This window comes from Ambystoma mexicanum, chromosome 2p (genome assembly GCF_040938575.1).
Source record: "Ambystoma mexicanum isolate Mex_15411 chromosome 2p, UKY_AmexF1_1, whole genome shotgun sequence".
NCBI classification, from domain to species: Eukaryota; Metazoa; Chordata; class Amphibia; order Caudata; family Ambystomatidae; genus Ambystoma; species Ambystoma mexicanum.
In genome coordinates, this window is record NC_090923.1 from 808,209,398 (window position 1) to 808,218,968 (window position 9,571).

Below are 9,571 nucleotides of genomic sequence, written 5' to 3' on the forward strand. Positions count from 1 at the left end.
TCATTTTAGCTCCCGACAGCACCATGAAACTGTAAGATTGCAAAGAAAAACGATGTCTACCACCCCAACATAAAAACAAAAACAATCAAATTCTTAAAATGTGGAAGATGACCTTTTCTTGGGACTCGTTAAGTTTACTTTTTGCAAATTACTAGTTGCGTGCTGCTTGAATACCAGTGGCCCTTGCACATTGTGCAGTGTATAGACGAATTTCATTTCAAGGGACTCGGAGTACTGCGGGTATCAGGGGAAGCATCTCCAGTGTACCCCAAGCGTAGTGCACTTTGCCCTCTACCCCCACCGTAAAGAACATTGTCCCAAGCTTGGGAGAGAAATGGACTATGCGGAAGGAGCTGCCTCTCCAAGGTGTGTTTAGCTGCTGGTGTATCAAATGCAGAAATGGGTGGCATCAAGAGCCCCACGCTCTGAAACATCTTTTGCGCACTGGTTGGTCACACGACAGAAAGTGTGAGCAGGTGATTCCCCAACACTTGAACCATTCTTTAGAGACCTGGCTTTGATTAATGTGGCGTTAGCTAGTCATGGCCATATCCCAGCGTTTGTGTTAAAGGCGATCGGAAGCTGCAACGTGCAGGGTATTTTAAAGGCCATGAATTGATGCTACAGCATGTCGCCCCCAATGGAACAAAGAAAGTGAAGCATGCATCCTACAAGTCTGGCTATTTGCATTATATGGAAGACGGGCCAACCGTCCACGGAGACGGTTTCTACTGTAGTTGCTGAGTCGCTTTGCCAAGCCAGCTGCTGTGCAGACTTCGCTCAGCTTTTGGTCCAGCGCCTGCATCCATCCTTCACAACATCATTCACAAGGCGCGCTCGTGTAGGTGTTTGTTTATCTCGTTAGACTAGCGTGATTGCAAACAAAAGAAGCACAACGACAAAGAAGAGTATAAGACAAGTCTGAGCGAACAGTGTAATGTATGAAACTCTTGCACTAAAATAAAGTCAGCAGTGCATGCCCAGGAAAGAGAGAACGACGAACAATATGCTCGGGAGAGGGAACTAGGGGGGCGTAGTAACCCCCAAACCGGCCCAAGCGAGGTAGCGGCCCCCAGGGCCTCGCCCTCGAAGTGATTTTGGCCCGGCCAACAGACCGACCAATCCAACCCTGCTGGAACGTGCAACTGTCTAAGATCTGCTGACGGTGACACTCTGCCCAGAACCGGCCTTTTGATCTCCTGAGGAGAGTCCACCAACAGTGCTCGCTTCCTTTTTCATAACTACTTGAGCCTTGACAAAAGTGTCTAGCTTTGTGGCCTCCAGAAGCTGTTCTTCGATGGCCCAGTCATCTCCGCAATACCATTTTAAAATAAATAAAACGCCTATGCAGCAATAGGCCTTGCCTGCGAGGTCGGGAGCAGGAGGAAAGAAGTGTGCTTGCCTCGGCAGGCTGTAGTTACTGCCGGGTTTCCTGAAACAAGGCCAATCAGTGAGGGCAGGATGCAGAAACTGTTTGTATTTGCTGATTCTGCTGCTGCTTGGCAGTGTGTGCTTGTGATGGGAACAACTTCAGGATTTAGTGACCCACTCGCTCCTCTTTTCTGTAATGGCCGGGGCTCACAACACCAGCCAGCCCCAATCGATCCACACTTCAGTGTCAGTGCGCTCCCATAGCCTAGAGGAGGGCACACGGCACGTGCGCCCATGGGCCTGGCTGGTGCCAGCAGCGCCGGCGCCACCCGGGGCCAGGGGAAGGTACTAAAGCAACAAATGTTGCTAATTTATTTGCGAATTTCCCTGCCTGAGGGCCGAAGGTAGGCCTGTTTCTTGGCCCGGACGAGGCGGGCAACTTCCCGGGGTGCAATAGCCCCGGGGGACGCAATTGCCCCGGTCCCTGGAGCCTTTGGAGGGGATGGAATCCCCTAGTTTGTGGGGCGGCTCATTGACGTGGGGAAAGTTCCGCAGGTCAGGTGCTGGCGCTGCCCCTTCCGACTGTAATGTCACGTAGTACAAGAGTACTACGTGACATTACAGAAGTCAGAGGCTCCCTCTGACCACTTTTGCGCCACTTGGGGTGGGGGCATAAGCACACCAATAAAAACACTTTAGGTCCCCCTGCAGATAAAACCAGCCCCTTCCATCACAATGCCGGAAGGAAACTGCTAATGGTGGCCCATTAGTCACTAAATGTTTTCGTGCTGGCATTGAGATGGGAGGGGAGGTTCAGTGGGCTGTGGGGAGCGTGCGTGCCTTGCAGGGACGCACCGTGGGCCCCGAGCCGTTTGGGCCCATGGTGCGTCCCTGCAAGCCCAGAAAATGGCCAAAAAAATAGTTTAAAGCAACGCTATTTCTTTCATGCTGCTTCTTTTCCAAACTATATATCAATTACACTTTAAACCACTTCCATGGCACTGGTGGTGAGTTACTTCACTATGCGGATAATAGTTTTGACCAGTGTTGCTGCGTAAATATTCTTTAAGCTACAAACCGGTTTATTTATCTATTCATGCAATGTTTGTCGGATACCTGTATCCGACACACATTGCATAAATAAATAAATATGCAGGTACCCGACAAACATTGCATGAATAAATAAATAATCCTGGTCCATGTATCCTTACAACAGTCAAGACTTTACTGTATCAAAGCATAACCCTTGATCCCCATTCAAAGAATGTTAAAGTGATTGTTTATTGGGTTCAGGTGTCTCCCTATCATTGCCCTTTTGGCTTAGGTTGCCTCCAAACCCCCTTCAGCATCTTGTGTTCTTTGTTGGTTGTATATACTGCATCCTGTGCCATATTCATGGTCTCTGGGTTGGTGTGCCCAGTCCTCATTATCTGCAGCCTAATTGGGACTGGGGCATAAAATTGTCTTGGGCACCAGTGAAAAAGTGGCCCACCGTTGCAAATGGCAATTTATTCCTTGTGTGACAGATTGTTTGACTTTGGGTAGGAGTTCCTTAATGGTGTAGTTTGGGAATGGCGCGCAGGGTGCAGTGGGAGTGGTGTGCGGGGTGCAGTGGGAGTGGTGCGCGGGGTGCGGTGGAAGTAGCGCATGGGATGGGGTGTGGGGGGGACGCATTCCTAGTGTTTCGCCCTGGGCACCAAATGGAATAGAAACTGCCCTGGCCGAGGCCACAGCCTGCAGCAGTGCCAGTGGTAGAATACACGTGTAACACGTTTGTTTCCTAACATTATAAAAATGAACAGGCACATTCACTTTTATAATGTTAGGAAATGAACGTGTTACACGTGTATTCTAGCAGTGCGCGGCCTGAGGGCCGAGGCCACAGCCTGCAGCAGTGCCAGTGGTAGAATACACGTGTAACACGTTTGTTTCCTAACATTATAAAAATGAACAGGCACATTCACTTTTATAATGTTAGGAAATTAACGTGTTACACGTGTATTCTAGCACTGCCCTGTCTGAGGGCCGAGGCTGCATCTTGCATCAGTGCCAGTGGTAGAATACATGTGTAACACGTTTGTTTCCTAACATTATAAAAATGAACAGGCACATTCATTTTTATAATGTTAGGAAACGAACGTGTTACACGTGTTTTCTAGCACTGTGGACTGCTGGTGCAGCACCCCTTAGAGGCTGACTGACGTCAGGCAGCCGCCTGGGCTGCCTGATGCAAAGACCGGCCCTGAGCGATTCCATAGTTCGAGACATCCGAGTTCGGCCGGTCTTATTGAACGCCATAATGGAATCTTAAAATCTAAGATCAGTAAGATATGTGCAGGAAGCAAGTTGAGTTGGGTGGACACATTACCATTAGTGCTATTGTGCATGCACACGTCAGTACAGGCAAGGACTGGGCTCTCCCCGTATGAAATTGTCATGGGGAGGCCGGCAAATGTTTGGTGCGCACCTCAGCCTAAGCAGCTTTGCGAAGTTGAGCATCCTGTACTTGGTACTTATTGTGGCCTTTTCATATAAAAATTGCATTTGATTCATCAGCAGGTGCAGGAGGCTTTACCCATGAGGTATACTGGTCCGGGGCACACGCTGGAGCCAGGAGACTGGGTGCTACTTAAAAACTTTGAATGAAAGACATCGTTAGCACCCAGATGGCGTGGCCCCAATCAAGTACTTCTGGCAACGCAAACGGCAATTCGTGTGGATGGGAGGAAGGCGTGGATCCATGCCACGCATGCTAAAAAGATCCCACCGATGCTGAAAGACTTGCCTGACCGAGACGACCAGAAAGAAACAGCAGCTCCAGAATCAAAAGAAACTGTTGCCAGTCCCTTACTACAGAATCTGCCCAAACCTGAAGTGAAGCTTGAAGCGAAGCCTGGAAGGATTGCTATAAAGGAGAAAGGGCAAAGAGTGTCCCAACGTTGGCCAGCTGAATCTGCATCACTGCGGGCCGACACAAAGCGTGTACAACTTTGGCGCCCACCAGCATCTGCCATTGTGCGACTGCCTGAAACGAAATCTGCATCACCGCTGCGGCGCTCACAGCCACTTGTTATTGCGCCACAAGACCCCGAGTTTGAGTCTGGGAGTGCACCGGCACTATTCATTGACCACACTGCACCTGGAGCTAAACGGTACAATCTGTGGCCTCGAAAGAAGGACTGATCCAATCTGCATTTCATTGATTTTTTCATCATTGCCTCTGGTTCCCATCACGGATGGAGAAGGAACTGGAGGTCTAGAGGAGAGAAGCGTGAGAGTTGTGCAAATCGGGCAACTCAAGACTCGTGGCTCCTCTGTGCGATCATAAAAATCCATGTGTACGGAACCCGAGTGAACAAGCAGGGCGCACATGGTACAAAGGCAATTGATAAACTGCTCTGGAGTTCTTTTGAGCAACATGCTAATGCATAATGATCTTGCATAAACGAGTAAGCAATCCAGGCTGCTACGAACTGGCAGAATGAACTGATGACATTTATCGAACTTATTGACATTCGGACGAGTGCCACAAGGAGAGATATTCATGACCACTGCAGAAGAAGAAGGACTGTGAGAGAGAGAATGCCAGAACCAGCTTTAGCCTCCTCCTGCACCGCTGCTGATAACAAATTAGGTATAAAGACTGAAAAGTTAGATAGAAAAAACACATTGTCGAAAAAACTGTATGCTGATCTTAATGATAGTTATGTGTGTTATGAGTATGTTAGCACCAATAATGACAGTGCTGATACTATGGTACATGGAAGCAACGCACCCTTTGAATATTATCTTGCCGGTAATTAATATCTCCACCACTGAAAGCCCGGTTCATGTAATTACTTACACCTTGTACCCAATGGAAGAGAGGCACAGAGAAGGATATGGGAATAATACCCTATTGCTCATAATGAACATGACACATGCAATTTTAAAGAAAAATAATTGCTGGGTATGCGCCCATGCTGTCATGGGAGGATAGCTCGAGCAGCAACGCGCTCGCTTTGGAAACAAGACGACATAAAGCAACACAGGTTCGATCCCTGTGTCCGTGCTTAGAAACCTCTGGTTATTAAGCGCGTTATAAATACGCAACTAAGACATATTCCTGTAACAGCGCCTCGATGCCCCCGGGCTGTGTGAGCGCTTTAAAAATGCAAAAAAATAAAATAAAAAATAAAAATTTACCGCAGCATGCTGGGAAGGGAATAGGTTGGTATGTGCAGCCATTACCATTAAGTTCTGCATGCAGTGCATCACTGAGTGCATTATTTTATGGGAAAGGGAATAAGAGTGATACAGGTCAATTAGATAAAATAAACATGAATGAATTTGAGGAAATAATTATGAGACGAGTAGGCTGTTCTATATTTTATAAAGCACGAATGTTAATCCAAAAATCTACGCCTAAACCTGTACGACGAGATAGATTGTCTCTACCATCCAAAACATCAGTAATCACGTTTCGTGTTAGAGCAGAAGAAAATAAAGATGCAATGCCCCCTTCCTATACAGTGAATTATAGCCCACGAACTGTCCCTTTTTGCCTAAAGAAGAAAGGCTCCTATTCAGTAGGAACGTTTATTGGTTGCATGAATACAGCGGTTCTCAAAAGAGAAGTAGAACCAGTGTATGTAGGTGATCCCGTTTATTTTATATGCAGAGAAAAAGCGTATCCCTGGTTCCCCAGAAACTGGGGAGGCACATGTTATTTGGGTCTACTGTTCCCAGGAGTGTTCCTCTTGGAGACAGCAGATGTAGCTAGGCTATCCAGATCTAGGCCGCGAAGAAGTACAGAAGGCGCTTTGATTACAGAACACTTAGCAAAATCATCCGTACCATTTCTGGCCCAAGCAAGAAATTCCTATAACCTAAGGCAACTGTCCAGAATATTAGAGAATACAATAAACATAACAACAGATATACTACACAACACGATGCTAGAAGAAAAGGGGATTAGATTAATGATGTTGCAAAATAGAATGGCTCTTGATATAATACTGATTGATCATGGGGGGTTTGCAAAATCGTGGGATCAGCGTGCTGCGTATTCGTAAATGACTCCTCCCCTACGATTTTTGAAGCGATAAGAAAGTTACACGTCCTGAGTTCTGAACTCCATACCATGAATGGGAACTGGGAGGCAGGGTCCTGGTTCTGGGAGATATTACGTGCGTGGAGATGGAAGTTAATTGCAATACTAGTAGTAGTATTCAGAATATTTATGACTTGCTGTTGTTGCATACACGGTCTGCCCCTAGTTTGCACTGAGATAAGTGAAGAGTGTATGCATATGGTAACCCAAAAACAAACCCATGGCCAAGATCATATAGATACTCATGAAATGAAAACAATAGAAGAATTCTTGGCCATAAATATTGATCAGAATGAAGACACATATAGTGGCATGCAAGATTCAGGTTCAAATTCAAATTCAGATACTTCAGACACATCATCAGAGGAGAATGCAATGTATGGATAAGGCGTTTGGCGTCAGCCAAAAGGAGGGGCTTGTCAGTCTAGAGAAATAGATACCTCTCACGACCAATGGCAATGTATCATATTGGCCGACGACCAACCGTCTCATGCACTAAACGTCAGAAATACAGCCTCATAAGTTTGACCAATGTGTGGCCATTTTGATGTAGCTAGAATCACCATTTTGTTCTCTAATGTTTGCTCATTGCTTTTTGTTCAAAACTGCTTAGCCGAAAGCTTATTCTGCTTATTCTGTTTCTCTGATTACTTTTTTGTTCAAAGCGAAAGAGCAAGGCCGCGAGGCTGGGAGTTATTCATTGAAACATAACGTAGGCAGCCCCAGAGAGGAATGCCCAATCCCCTCCCGCATATAGCCTTGGAGGACAGCAACACGGCATTTAATCATCTCACTGATGCCAGCCAGTCTCATTAATATGGTAGAAATGCTAAAAAGAAACAGCTAAAGGCTTGAATTATGCTTTTCTTACGGCCCCCCTTTCCTAAGCCCAGCAGTGTGTGCTGACTCCCAGAACACGAATAGCAAAGAGGAGATAGCAAGGCCTGGAATGCGACTCTTCTCCCGTAAGCAGCTTGCCTGCAAGAACAGAAACAATGTGTTCTGTTCAACAACGAAATATTTCTCTAGACTCGCAATGTTGCATATTGTTGCTAAAATAGATGTTTGAAGGTGTCATATTCGTCGAAATTGTCAATCATCAGACCCAGTTCAAAGAAACTGTACAATGGCCGTAATGAACATGTCATGACTGATTACAGGATGTCCATTTTGTATACATGCAACTGATGTAAGTTATTTGCTCTCTTGCGTCCCTCGAGGTCTGGAGACACATGTCGCGGGGCGTGAGACCGAGTTGGCCAACTGAGACTATTTGCTTTGCAATAAACCCTAGCTTTTGGGAATACAACCTTGTGTCTGGCGTGTCAGTTCATGTGTGGTGATTTGCCTTGTTTCCACTATGCGAGGGTCGCCTAGGGGCCCCTTCACTTTAAATCGCGGCCGTGGTGGACGGGTGCCTGTCTATCCGGTCTGCTAGTGCTTGGCACTGGCGATTGGACCAAGGCAAGTCCTGGAAGGCGATTGGCAAACTGGTTGGCCCCACCAGCTCAAGGGAATAAGGCTCTTGCAGGGAAGATCTTCTCTCGTCGTTGGAGAAAAAGTGGTGAGGGTCTGCAGCAGGGCTTCACTGGTGGTTCAGTGGTTGCAGATGTCTTCAGCTTCTCTCCTCTTTGGATTTCTCGGTTCCACTGGCAACGTCTTGTCCTCCAGTCCTCAGATCCCTGCTTTTATGCAGAAAACCCCCCATTCATACAGCCCATCTGTCACTCACACAGCGGGGTGGTTATCCTGGTGGGATAACCCCCCAGCCTATCAGGGCGGAGTGCGACTTGGGTTGCTTAGGCAACCCTGTACAGGTTGCCTACTCCCACACATACTCTCTACCCCAGACTCACTGGCGCCTGAAGGAGGGCTTCTGTCCAGAAGCCCGCCAAAAGGATGAACAAACGGGCCCGACCTGGGTTTGGATCACAGAGCGAGACACGAGAAAGAAATATTATCAAAGATCTGGCAAAAAAAAGACACTGGAGTAAAGTTAATAAAAAGATAAACCGGCGGTATGTTAAAGGCTGTCATAAAAAGTGGTAGCCTCGAACAATGGAAAAATCCCATAGGAAAATATTTAAGGTAGAATATTAATGGTAGTAACCACTGCCACCAGCCAGAAACTTTGGAGAGAGGGACTGGACAGTACCCTCTCGAAAATGAACACCAGGGAAAAACTATGAAACCTTCCCAGTACCTCCATACTAAGATGCTGTGTACTGGTTTTGTTCATAACTATGGACTAGCAAAGTCAATGGTAACTTTGCATGCCCTGGGAGACAGTAGTCAGTCCCAGGGTATGTAGTCTATGTTTGGGGGTCACTATGACACCCCTGTGCTACTGCACTGAGGGTGCGGTGTAACACACTTGAATAAGATGATACCTAAAGGGGTGAGAAAAACCCCATAGACCATAAGCACAAAAATAGCCTCAAACACACATCAAAAATATGCGTAAAAGTGGAAAAAAGAGTCTCACTCTTAGCAGGAGAAAGAAATAAACCCTGGAAATCCAGCAAAGCTGCTGGGGGGCTCTATAGGTAAGGGAAATTAGCCTTTAAAGAAAATTCTCCCTAACACTCGCCCCCCCCCCCCAGACTAAGGGACAGGAGGATTTAATCCACTCCTGGATGAGCCTCTTACCTCTAGTCGGTTAAAAATATCCTAGAGAGACCATCAGCATTTTGGTGGTGACATCCTGACCTGTACTCAATGCTAAAATCAAACCCTTGGAGGCAGATTGACCATATTAATAGCTTTGGGTACTCCCCTTTCATTTGCATCAACCATCTCAAGGGTTGGTGGTCAGTCTGAATAATAAAAGTAGATCCATACAAGTATGGTATAAACTTCTTCAGAGACCACACAATGGCAAAACACTTGCTCTCAATGGTTGCCCACCTTGTTTCCGGTTCCTTCAGTTTCCTACTGATGAAGCAAATGGAGTGCTCCCTACCTTTCTCATTCAGTTGACTAAGGACTGCACCTTTACCTGTATTGGAAGCATCTGTTTGCACAATGAAGGGTTGGTGGTAGTTAGGAGCTCTTAGAACTGGAGCTTAACAACGGGCTCTTTTCAGGTTTTCAAAGGCCTGATTGCAC